The following is a 13,266-nucleotide window of genomic DNA, read 5'->3' as shown; positions in this document are numbered from 1 at the left end:
CACCACCTTTTGTAGAATGAATATACCCTTCACCAAAAACAGATGACAAAAATCAAAGCCAGAAATCCTAAAAATAGACAAAAAATATATCAAATTATTTTATGAAGAGATCAAAGCTACCATAAGCAGACCCTGAGCTTCAGGTGGGCTAACTATGAATGTAGACTACTTAACAATGAGCTATAAGCTTTAATAAGAACTAGTAGAATAAGAAATTCTATGAGTAGTTTAAAGATCTGGCTTTGAGGTCCATTACACACTAGAAAGGGTTCAGCAAGACAGAAATGTCTTCCATTGCCGTTTTTTCTCTTCCACTCTAAAAACATTTATGTAGGCTAGCATAATCATATATAAGTCTCCAGTGCCAAGTCATTTTTGGCACTCAGGTGAAGAATCAAGAAATAGAAGGTGGTAATAGTTATAGAGTTTGAAAAGCATTCCAAAAAACTGATTTGAAAACATGATTCTCTGAAACATAATATTCTTTATTCTTGGAGTAGTTCAACATGTGAAAGCTTGAGAGAAAATTCTAACTCACTTTAAGTAACAGACCAAAAGTAACTGAAAATAATCAAGATGGGGCAGAAGAAGTGGGAAGAGGAGCTTGTTTCCCAGGCATGCTCCATGTCACTGCAAGGCTGACCTTCAAATCAGCCAGTGTATTGAAATAAAGGACTAAGAAAAAACTAAAATTACAACATCAAGGTGATAGCTTTTTCCTCCTAAAAGTGCTAATGCCACTCCCGGTCAGTCAACAGAGGAGGTAAATGCTGCGCTCACCTCCTCCAACAACCACATCAAAATTACAACTAAATTAGAGGATGCTGGGACTGAGTTGGAAAGCAAGGATGGAAGGATGCAAGAGGCTGGGAACTGGAAGATGTGCAGAGCCATAGGCAGATGATGCATGCATTATTGGGCGGAAGCAGAGACAGCAGTGGTAGCAGCAGTCAGACTCAGTGTGCAGGAGTTTTATCGTAAATCACACACAAATGGCACCAAGCCATGATTATAGAGAGATTACATAAGGTGGATACACAGGCATACTGTCCCTGCCTGTCTTCCTTAGTCATGCATGGCCAGATCTGACATAGCGGACCTGTCACACTGACTCCATCTTCTGCAGGCTGTTTACCAATTCTGAGGAGACCAGCTTCCCCACACTGTACCCCTTAAACAGTCTACTGGGAGGGTACACAGGCCTACAGTGCTTGAGCCTATAGGCTGTAACAACAGTATAGGGAGCAGCAGCTTACTACTATGAGGCTGGCCACGAAGCTAGAGAAACGACAGTCTACCTGCAGGTGGACATGAGATCATTCTACTATGTCTAAAGAAGGTCAGGAGAGAGAGCCTGTATAATATCTACTTCTTGTAGAGCTTGGGTTATATTTCTTTGATTATCTGGTATATACATACAACACTCTACATGGAGGATAGAATATGTACCTCCTTGGGTAGCTGTTAACAGATCTAAGGCTATCCTGTTTTGCAGTAAACACTACCTTATGTATCTGAGTATTTTCATCTATTGGCAGAGATAAGGCCTGCCGGGTTTGATTCAAAGCCCAGGCCATGTGCTCAGCTAAGGCTGTCACCTCTAAATCTACCTTAGTAGCCCCCTCGACCCCCCACTCTAGGTAAAACGACAGCTAAAAAATGAAATCACTAAGCAGTACATTTCTCTCTGTGCCAAGGTGGTACCCCATGTCCCAATTGTGTGGGGTTTCCAGCAGGGACTTCAGGACATGCCCTGCAATATAGGATCTTCCCTAAGTACACCTCCCAGTCTAATTTGCAGGGAGATAGGGTTACCTGTATCCCTGCAAACCTACATGTAACCTGTGGGTACCATGTCTACTGGTTTGGTGACAGTGTGTTTTTTTACTATCTTACTAGTAGTCAGGCTTTGTTACAAGGATGATATTAGCACACAGCTCTTTGGGGATCCACCCAGCCGTGCAGTATCCTGTCTTCTATTGCTGCTCTATGCAATGGGGAGCTTTTGTATGGCGTTCCACTTGCTTTTCTAGAAGCCAACCCTATCCTATCTATTTTAGATTGTATATCTTTTGGATTGTGGTAATCACGCCAGAGTAGTGTTTCAATGGTGCACTGCATCTCAGGCCACCTGTGGGACAGGTCTTGAGCAGCTAGCCAGGACCAGTGGTCACAGTCACCAGGTGGATGCACCACGGGAATCCACAAGCAGTACAGGTGTGCACCCAAGACATGATGCTGTTGACTGAAATCATCCTGGCCAGAAAGACAATAAGGAAACAGACACCGTTATAGGCAGGTCATGCCCATTGGGCAGGATGCAAGCTCCTTGCTCATTACAAGATAAGATGGTAGCAGGCAGTGGGGAATGTCCTGCTTAATGATACTAGTCCCCCCCCTTAGGGATTCCTATTGTGGGAGCAGGGAACAAAACCAGTTTACAGGAGATAGGCTAAACAGCTACATCGAGGGTGCATTTTAACAAGGTACCCTTCCCATACTGTGGGGTAGAAACCATCAGAATCCAAGGCTAAGTGCCAAGAGTGGGGGAAACTTGTAAATGACACTCTAGTCCTATCCCCTAGGGAGTTACTAGGCAATCCAGGGAGCATCAGACTCAACTGGTATCTATGGCTATGACTACAGGGCCACCCCTCCCTCTTCCAGAGGTGGGGGCGCTGGCAGGAGCAGGGCACCCACAGGGCCATTCCTTGGCTTTAGCAAGTCATCCTCTATATTTAACTTTCAAATGCAGAGCTTGAGGTCACCCCTGTAGCATCCTGTCTATTGGGGACAACCCCTACATCTGGGATGCTCGTTGAGGAGGTGCACAGTGGATCTAAGTGCTGTGCCCACCCCTTCAAGCCAAGGGGATCACACCCCAATTGTAACTTTTCCTTCAACAATCCATTATACTGTTCAATCATTCCTGCTGCTTGGGGCTTACAGGAAACATGGAGCTGCCAGGTCACATTCATTTTTTCAGGCCAGGCTCGTACCAAGCGCCCATCAAAGTGGGTTCCTCAGTCACTAGCAATACTCAAGGGACGCCCATACAGGGCGCACTGATGTTTCAAAGCCCGTATAGTTGTCTCCTGTGTGGGCTTCTTGGCGGGGTACGCAAACAGGAGGCCAGTGGCCATGTTCACAGCTATCAGGGCATAAGCACAACCTTCATCTGTGGGCAGGGGTCCTATAAAATCTACCTGCCAATGTTGCAAAGGTGCTACCCTATGGGCTACCTGCCCATTGTTGGGCTGCAACCCAAACCTCTTGGGGTACATGTGCACAGGCTGGGCACTACTGTGCTGCTTGTAGCATGTCCACAGGGGCCACCTTGAACCCAACAGTAGGCTACGTGCAACATGCCCCAGGAGCTGATGCAACCACATGGCAGAGTCCGTTGTGAGGAAGGGGAGGCTATGTACCTGTGCCAGGGCATTGGCTTCATCATTTCCTGGGCTTAGGAGGGGACGATGCCCACTCAAGTGGTAAATAAAGACCTGTTTCGTGGGGCCCAGAGCCCACAGCTCCTGCCACATCGCCTGTTCCCAGACTGGACGGTGCCCCACAAGCTACTTCTGTAGTTTCCATTGCAGGAGCCACAATGTAAGACCCAGTACACAGCCCAGCTGTCTGTACCAATATGTAGGAGTTCATTTTCCTAAGTGAAAATTATTTATACTGCCCATAGCTCAGCCCACTGGCTGCTTTGCCTTGTCCCTGATTTGATCTACATTTCGTCCATGTCTAAGTAGATAGCTACTGCAGTCCAGCTGCTAGGATCTCATGGATAGACTCAACTGTATACCAGGCATCTGGCAGTAAGGGAGGCGTCCCTTCATGATAGGGACTGGGGGTGACATCAACCCCCTGCACAGCATCCAGCAACTCTGCAAAGGCAATGGGGCCCAACACTTGTTGCAGCTCTTGAGTCAGAGGGCTAGTCCTCAGTACAGCTCTTTGTTCCAGATAGGCACCCCATTTAGGCAGAGTAGGGGTTTGTACTATGCCTGACTTGGGTGCAGACACCCCTGAGCACACGTATCTGGCTATGGGGTAAGCAGTGAGGATTTGCACCTGCCCCTGCAAGGTAATGGATTCACAGGCCTGCAAGGCTGTATAAACAGCTGCTAGTTGTTTCTCTATCAAGGAGAAGCGATTCTCAGAGCCTTTCTATAATTGGCACCAGAAGCCTATCAGGCTGCACTGTTGCCTAGTTTTCCACCATGGGCCCTACCTAAACCCATCAGAGATTACAATAACATCTAACTGGAAAGGCTTAGTGGAATCATCAACTTGTAGGACCGGTGCCTGGGCCACTGCTTACTTGGCATCGTTAAAGGTCCACTCTGTCTCTGAAGTCCAATCCCAGACTGCCCCCTTCTGACACAGCTGGTACAGAGGGCGAATGGTCTGGGCTAGATGGGGAATGAATACATGCCAATACACTAAGACCCTGGTCCGCAAACAACGGCTCACGAGCCACATGCGGCTCTTTGGCCCCTTGCGTGTGGCTCTTCCACAAAATACCATGTGCAGGTGCTACCTCTATAAGGAATGCACCTACCTATATAGTTTAAGTTTAAAAAGTTTGGCTCTCAAAAGAAATTTCAATCATTGTACGGTTGATATTTGGCTCTGTTGACTAATGAGTTTGCTGACCTCTGCTCTAAGAGACCTACAAAGGTCCGTAACTGTTTGACCATCTGTGGTCAGGGATTTGCTTAGACTTTATCTATCACTGCTTCAAGGATTACTTTGGTCATACCCAACCAGACAACTTTCAAGAACTTGACAGATAAATCAGGTCTTTGCACTTTGCTGACATTGATGGCCTAGCTCGATATTTCTAGGGCACCTTTAAAACCCTCTGCTGCTGTCTTTAGATCTGTAAGATAATTGAAAGTTAGCATTATATCATCACTGTAATGAAAGGGAGCCACCATAGGTGGCTTGGCCCATGAGGCCAGGTCTTTGGCCACCAAACCATCACAAATGGTCGGGCTGTGCAAATGGCCCTGCAACCAAGACAAGAAAAGTCCATGACGCCCTTCCCAGGTGAAGGCAAACTGTTCTTGCCTCTCCAGGACAACGTCAATAGAGAAAAAAGCATTGGCCAAGTACAATACATAGTGGTAGCGTCTCTAAGTCAGAGCTAACCAGTCTTTTAAATCCAGCACCAGTGGAACAGCTGCACATAGTTGGGGAGTCACCTTATTCAATTCCCGGTAGTCAACTGTCAAGCAGCAGGTCCCATCAGGCTTCCTCACTGGCCACACTGGGGAATTAAAGGGGCTGCACCATCCCAGCTTTCTCAAGTTGTAGGATAGTCTCCTATCTCCTCATGTCCCCCAGGCAAATGATATTGATGTACTTTCACTATTTGCCTAGGGGTGGGGAGCATCACAGCCTTGTGATGTGGGGGGCCTCTTAGGACTGGCTTTACAGCTCACACCCACAAGTGGAACTCTCCTTGCATGGTGGCAATAGTAAGCCCCTTCAAAATGTCCATCCCCCAAAATATATTCCAGTATAGGGGCAACATACACTATGTTTGCTTGCAGTCGCAAATGCCCCATGCCCTCTTAAGCGTGGCTTGTTGCACAAACTGTCCAGCCACCATAACCATCAGTGTGCACAATGGGCCCCAAAAACCTCTCTGGGATCCTGTACAACAGACTACAGTCTACACCAGTGTCCACCAAAGCCAAGGCATACTGAATATTCCAGGGGGACCAATAAATATTTAATTCAACCTGTGGCCTCCAGTCTTCTGGAGTCCCTCCTAGGTGCCTTGGCCTGACCCCTAGTTGAGGAGGGAAAAAGCCTCCCCAGGGGTGCTCAGAAAGCCTTGGAGCCATAATCAGGGTATAGAAGCCTTTCCAGCTCCACACTTGGTGGCCTTCTGGAACCTGTGCTCCTTTGGCAACTGTCGCCACACAAGGCCAACAGGACATCATTAGGCTGTTGATCTGTTTTGTCTTTCTCTACATCAGCTGCTAATAAATCAGTCCACTTTTACAGGTTGGAGACTTTCTGGGGCCCCTCCCCATTAGGGCTCACTGTGCTACCTTCGTTTCCCATTTCTTCTTTATGGGACATTCTACAACCTTGTCATTTGATTTCTACATCACCTAAACCCACTATAGCCATCATGTATGCATCAATCTACATATGATGTGAAGATGGCAGCCAGAGATCTAAACACTGTAGGTGGTGCAGAAGCCAGGATCAAGTTCATCATGTGGATGGTAAAGTGCTCATCATCCAGACCCTGGGTGTTTACATCAAACGTTGCCTAGCACATACCTACTCCTGGATCACCTATACTAGGTTAATGTAGTTCTCCAGCATCATGCCAAACTGTATGGGACGCGGCTAGCAGCCAAAGAGTGAATGATTACCCTGGATGCTTCCTAAATGCTGGCTGATCTGCAGTCACTATCTCAAGGATGGATAAATGGTGTGGGAGGCCAGCTTCTCCATTCCATCAGGTGATAACTGCAGACTGTCTGCTCCTTCGTTTTATAAGCAAAGGAGCCAAGCTGGGATAGGCTCCTGCAGACGCTGCTAGCTCTGCTTCCTGAGCTCCCACAGCTCAGTGAGAGTGAAGTAGTGTACGTGGTAAGTTGTCACTACTGTTGGGGGGAGCACAGACCACCCCTCTGGGTTAGTGGTTGGTCATGCTCTAGCCTCTGCTTCACCACCAGGTATGCATGCCGTTCTGGTCCAGGTGTGGAACCTTCGTCCCCTGCCCTGTTCCCAGGCTCACCAGTGTCCACAGAGTTTGGGTCCACCCCCGCACAAGCAAGCTCTCACTTGAGAGCTCGTACATGGGCTTCCAGCTGTTCCTCCTCAAGCCGTAAATCCCGCACTTGGGCTTCACAAGCCAGAGTGCTTTCATGCTGCTGCTTTAAGGCCCTGAGGAGCAGCCAGTCAACTAGGCCAGCTGCAATCTGAGACTTCTCAGGAATCATGTCTTCAAGGACTAACAGAGCCTTCTCCAAAGCCTTAAGAATTCCATCTACCTCCCCCACTCCTCAGGAGGAGTCCAAGATGTTAGGATCACAGTCATGAGGTAGCACAACCCAGTCTGAGGCCACATGTCCTCTGGTGGGGCAGTGGGGACACTTACGCCATCCTGCCAGCTACTCCAAGTGTTGTGTCCAAGCTCAGAGGCAAGGGAAAGAGGGGTGCAAGGGGCTGGGAGCTGGAAGGAGACACATGGAGCCACAGTCTGATAATACACTTTATTAGGCGGCAGTGGCAGCCAGATGCAGTACGTAGGAGATTTATAGTAAACCACACAAAAGTGTGGCACAAAGCCATGATTACAGAAAGGTTACATAAGGTAGGCACACATGCATGCTGTCCCTGCCTGTCTTCCTTAGTCATGCATGACCAGATCTGACAAGTGGATCTGTCCACATTGACTCCATCTTGTGTAGGCTGTTTACCAATTCTAGGGAGACCAGCTTCCCCACAGAGGACAACCACCTTTGAGAACCACCTGAAGACTAGTTGAATAGTAGTCTTATAACCAAGGATATAAAGGAGTCACGCTGAAACTGGTAGGAGTGTCAGAGACACAAAATGAGCTAGTTCCATTCCTACCTGTGGCAACTGAAAATCCAGGGGGATATCTTGGCTGCAGAGACCCCCCACTAGGGGCAAGGAGTTCTACACCAGAACACCCAACCTGGGGCACCAGTGCTAGAAGGCGTCCCCATAACATCTGGCTGTGGAAATCAGCATCCAAAAGAGATGGAGGGCTTCTGGAATCCTAGATTTTCCTCTTGAGGGGTCACACACAGACTCACTTGGTCACAGACTCACTTGGTCACAAACTCACTGGCTCTGGGAACAAGGGGCAACAGCTTAAAAAGCACCAAGGATTTACAGATAGGAACTGAATTGACTAGCTTTAGGAGGAGGAATGGAGCAGCAGGGGTCATGACAGCCTTCTCTGGGGACAAAAATGCTGGCAGGCCCCATTTCTCCTTTGAAGAGTCTTCCCCCCATCCATCCTGCAGGTACAGATGGGCACCAAATCTGAGAGCTCCATTAACCTGTCTAACACCATTCACTGTGCCCTAGTAATACCCTGAGACCCCACTCCACCCAAATTTCACAACTGACCTGAGCCTCTTCCAGGGGCTTTTCCACATAAACAACCTACCTCAACTCATACTATGGATTTGCCTAATATCTCTCAAAGGTCCATAAACTCCAAACAAGCAGCAGCTGGTGTTGGTCTGCCCTGTATCTCTTGCAAAGCAACTCCAAGCCCAACACAAGCAACGACCATTCTAAACTTGCATTGTGACTCCCATAAGGTGGCCTTAAGCCTGGCTTAAGCTGTGACCAGTACTGGCTTGAAACACAGCTTCAACTAAGTGACCACAAACCTGGAAAAAGTGCCAGCTAGTCTCAGCTCCCATTGTGGTACCCACCAGAGGGTACCAAGCTCAGTGCCAGTGGCAGCCAACCTTGGTTCACAGCATAGCCTCTCCTAAGTGCCTCCAAGCCCAGCACAAGCAACAAAGAATCACAGATCAATTTGTAGCTCTCACCAGGTGACCCCAAGCCAAATATACATGAAAGCCGACCTTGGTCTATACTGGATCCCTCCGCAAAAGGATACAAAATCGACACATCTGGTGGCCAGCTTCAGACCACACAAGAACACTACCAAACTAGCTCCACAAATGACACACTCAAAGGGAAGACTTGGCTGGCACCAGAAGCCAGCTAAAGCAACTCCCACTCTGTGGAGTCAGCCCCTGAAAAACATCTTATTTGCTGTAGTCTCAGCAGTCCTCACAGCAAGAGCCTGAGGGCCAATCCCACCCACTGACTTGGCAACAGCAATTAAGGCTCAACTACAACAGGTGGGCACACATAACTCACACAAGTACATTCTAGGTCAGGTGAAGAGGTAGACTGTCTACTGGGCTCCACAGGACACCTACTACATAAGACCATTCTGCCAAAACTGGCCAAGATATAACAGATTTACTTAATATCTATAAATAAACACAGGGAGGCAATCAAAATGAGCAAAGAAAGAAACATGTCCCAAATGAAAGAACAGGACAAACTCCAGAAAAAGAACTAAACAAAATGGAGGCAAGCAATCCACCAGATTCAGAATTGAAAACACTGTTTATAAGCATGCTTTATGAACTTAGGAGAAGAGCAGACGAGCTCATTAATAACTTCAACAAAGAGATAGAAAACATAAAAAAAAATGAGATAGAAAACATTAAAAAGAACCAGTCAGAACTGAAAAATACAATGACTGAAATGAAGAATACATTAGATCAGGGGTTGGGAACCTATGGCTCGTGAGCCAGATGTGGCTCTTTTGTTGGCTGCATCTGGCTCTCAGACAAATCTTTAATAAAAATAATAATAACGTTAAAATATAAAACATTCTCATGTATTACAATCCATTCATTTCCTACTGCTCATGTTCATGGTTGCAGGTGGCTGGAGCCAATCACAGCTGTCCTCTGGGACAACACCAAATTTTTATTGAATAATGCATAACATACACGGGTCATTGTATGGTTCTCATGGAATTACATTTTAAAATATGTGGTGTTCATGGCTCTCTCAGCCAAAAAGTTTCCTGACCCCTGCATTAGACGGAAACAACAGCAGATTAGATAAAGCAGAGGACTGAATCAGTGTTTTGGAAGACAAGGTAGTGAAAAACACCCAATCAAAACAGACAAAAGAAAAAAATGTTTAAAAAATGAGAATAGCTGAAGTTATCTCTGGGACAACATCAAGCATACCAATATTCATATCATAGGGGTAACAGAAAGAGAAGAGAGAGCAACAGATTGAGAACCTATTTGGAGAAATAATGACTGAAAATTTCCCTAACCTGGTAAAGGAAAAAGACACACAAGTCCAGGAAGTGCAGAGAGTTCCCAAAAAGATGAACCTAAAGAAGTCTACACTAAGACACATCATAATTAAAATGTCAAAGGTTAAAGACAGAGAGAGAATCTTAAAAGTAGCAAGAGAAAAAGCATTTAGTTACATACAAAGGAGCTCCTATAAGACTGTCAGCTCATTTCTCAACAGAAACTTTGCAGGCTGGAGGGTGTGGCATGAAATATTCAAAGTGATGAAAAGCAAAGACCAACAATCATAATTACTCTACCCAGTAAGGCTATTATTTAGAATCAAAGGACAGACCATAGTCCATGGTTCAGTGGATAAACCATTGGCCTGGCATATAGACATTCTGGATTCAATTCCCAGTCTGGGCACACCATCTGCTTCTCCCCCCTTCCTTTCCCCTTTCTCTCCCTCTACCTCTTCTGCAACCAGTGGCTCAATTGGTTGGAGTGTGGCCCTGGGCACTGAAGATAGCTCCATTGGAGTACATCACCTTAGGCACAAAAAATAGCCCGGTACTCAAGCATCAGCCCCAGATGGGGTTGCTGGGTAGATCCCAGTTAAGGTGCATGTGGGAGTCTGTCTCACTATCTCCCCTCCTCTCAACTAAAAATAAAAAGAATCAAGGGACAGTTAAAGAGTTTCCCATAGAAGTAAAAGCTAAAGAACTTCATCACCACTAAACTAGCTTTATAAGAAATGTTAAGGGGCTTCTTTAAGTAGAAAAGATTAAACATACAAATAAGAAAACATAGGAACAAAAAATTATACTGACAAAGGCTGACAGTAAAAGCAGTGGATTAACCAACTATAAAGCTAGTATAAAGATTAAAAAGCAAGAGTAGGAAGATCATGTGTAATTAAAATAATAAATTACAAATACATACAAACATACATGCATGCACACACAAGTAAAAATAATGACAAAAACATAAATGTGGAGGGGATGAGTAAAAATGGTAGTGATTTTAAAATGTGTTTGAACTTAAGCAAACATCAACTTAAAATAGACTGCTATAAACATAGCTTGGTATAAATGAAGCACATAGTAACCACAAACAAAATCTCTACAAGATATCATATATACAGGAAACAAAAAGAAAGGAATCCAAACACAGGACAATAGGAAGTGATCAACATACAAGAAAAGAGCAAGAAAATAGGAAAAGAATAGAGAAGAACTACAAAAACAGTCAGAAAACAACAAAATGGAAATAGCTACATACCTATCAATAATTACTTTAAATATAAATGAACTAAATGCTTTAATCAAAAGACAGGGGGTGGCTGAATGGATTAAAAAGTAAGTTACATGCATATGCTGCTTACAAGATACCCAATTCAGATTTTAAAATATACAGACTAAAATCAAAAGATGAAAAAAGACTTAATACAAATGGAAACAAACAAACAAACAAAAGCTGGGGTAGCAATACTTATATCAGACAAAATAGACTTTACAACATGTGCTGCAACAAGAGACAAAGAAGGGCATTCCATAATGATTTTTAAAAATCAATCCAAAAAGAGGATATAACTCTCATAAATATCTTTACACCAAATGTCAGAGCACTGTAATATATCATATAAAGAAAATAGTGACAGGCATAGAGGGAGAGATTGAGAATAATATAGTCATAATCAGGGATTTTAATTCCCCACTGAACATCAATGGATAGATCATCCAGACAGAAAACCAACAGGGAAACAGTGGCCTTAAGTGATACATCAGACTAGATGGATTTAATTTATATTTTCAGGACATTTACCCAAAAGCAGAAAACTACAAATTCCTTCAAGTGCAATGGAACATTTTTTCCAGGATAGACCACATCTCAGGCCACAAAATAAATCCCAACAAATTTAAGAGCCTGAAATCATACCAAGCATCTTCTCCCAACTCAGGTATAAAACTAGAAATCAATCACAAGAAGAAAATTTTAAAAACACACAAACATGTGGAGGTTAAATAACATGCTACTAAACAATAAATGGGTTAACAATTAAATTACAGAAGAAATCAAAATATACCTTAAAACAAATAAAAATATAAACACACTGACCCAAAATCCATGGGACACAGACAACACAGTTCTAAAAGGGAAATTTATAGCAATACAGTCTACCTCAAAACACAAGAAAAACCTCAACTACACAATCTAACCTTATTCCTAAAGTAACTAGAAAAAGAATAGCAAACAAAGGCCAAAGTGAATAGAAAGAAGGAACTAATAAACATCAGAGTTGAAATAAACAAACAAGATTCTAAATAACAATAGAAAAGATCAATAAAAACAAGAGCTTATTCTTTGAAAAGATAAACAAAATTGCTAAACTTTTAGCCAGACTCATCAAGAAAAAGAGAGAGGCCCCCACTAGAATCAGAAATGAAAGAGAGTAACTGACACCACAGAAATACAAGGATTATAAGGAAACAATACAATCATACGCATACAAATTGGAAAACCTGGAACAAATGGATAAATTCCTAGAAACATAATTTTCCAAGGTTGAACCAGGAAAAAAACAAAAAATCTGAACAGACTAATAACTACTAATAATATTGAATCAGGAAACAAAAAAATAAAATCCCAACACACAAAAAGCCCTGAAACATACGGTTTCACAGGTGAATTTTATCAAACATTCAAAGAAGAATTAATACCCATCCTTCTCAAATTATTCCAAAAACTTGAAGAGGAGGGAAGACTCCTAAACTTATTTTTCAAAGGCAGCATTAACCTGATTTTAAAGCCGGACAAATACATTACAAAAAAAAGAAAATTATAAGCCAGTATCTCTGATGAACATTCATGAAAAATCCTCAACAAAATATTAGTAAACCAAATTCAGCAAAACATTAGAAAGATGATACAACATGACCAAGTGGGACTTATTCCAGTGATATAAAGCGGGTTTGATATTTGCAAATAAATTAACGTTATACACCACATAAACAAACTAAGGATAAACGTCATAAGATCATATCAGTATATTCAGAAAAAGCATTTTATAAAATTCAACATCCATGTATTATAAATACTCCCAGCAAAACGGGGCTAGAGGAAACATACCTTAAAAATATAAAGAACATATATAACAAACCCATAGTTGGCATCATACTCAATGGGGAAAAGCTGAGAGATTTTCCTTTATGGTCAGGAATAAGACAAGGATGTCCACTTTCACCACTTTTATTCAATACAGTATTAGAAGTCCTAGTCACAGTAAACAAACATGAAAGGAAAAGATTCAGATTAGAACTGAATGTCTAAAACTGCCATTATTTGCAGATAACAAAATACTATAGAGAACCCTAAAATCCATCAAAGAACTATTAGAAATAAT

General features: G+C 43.5%; 1 protein-coding gene across 1 annotated transcript in view; it reads right to left on the bottom strand.

Moving 5' to 3' along the window:
* The window catches only part of FSIP1 (fibrous sheath interacting protein 1), a 285,720-nt gene that overhangs the window by 9,850 nt on the left and 262,604 nt on the right, over positions 1-13,266 (bottom strand). The gene's annotated exons all lie outside the window — the stretch shown is intronic.

The sequence above is a fragment of the Saccopteryx bilineata genome, chromosome 4 (genome assembly GCF_036850765.1).
Source record: "Saccopteryx bilineata isolate mSacBil1 chromosome 4, mSacBil1_pri_phased_curated, whole genome shotgun sequence".
Taxonomy (NCBI): Eukaryota; Metazoa; Chordata; class Mammalia; order Chiroptera; family Emballonuridae; genus Saccopteryx; species Saccopteryx bilineata.
The sequence above is the reverse complement of the archived record's forward strand: the minus strand, read 5'-3'. Positions and strand labels throughout refer to the sequence as shown.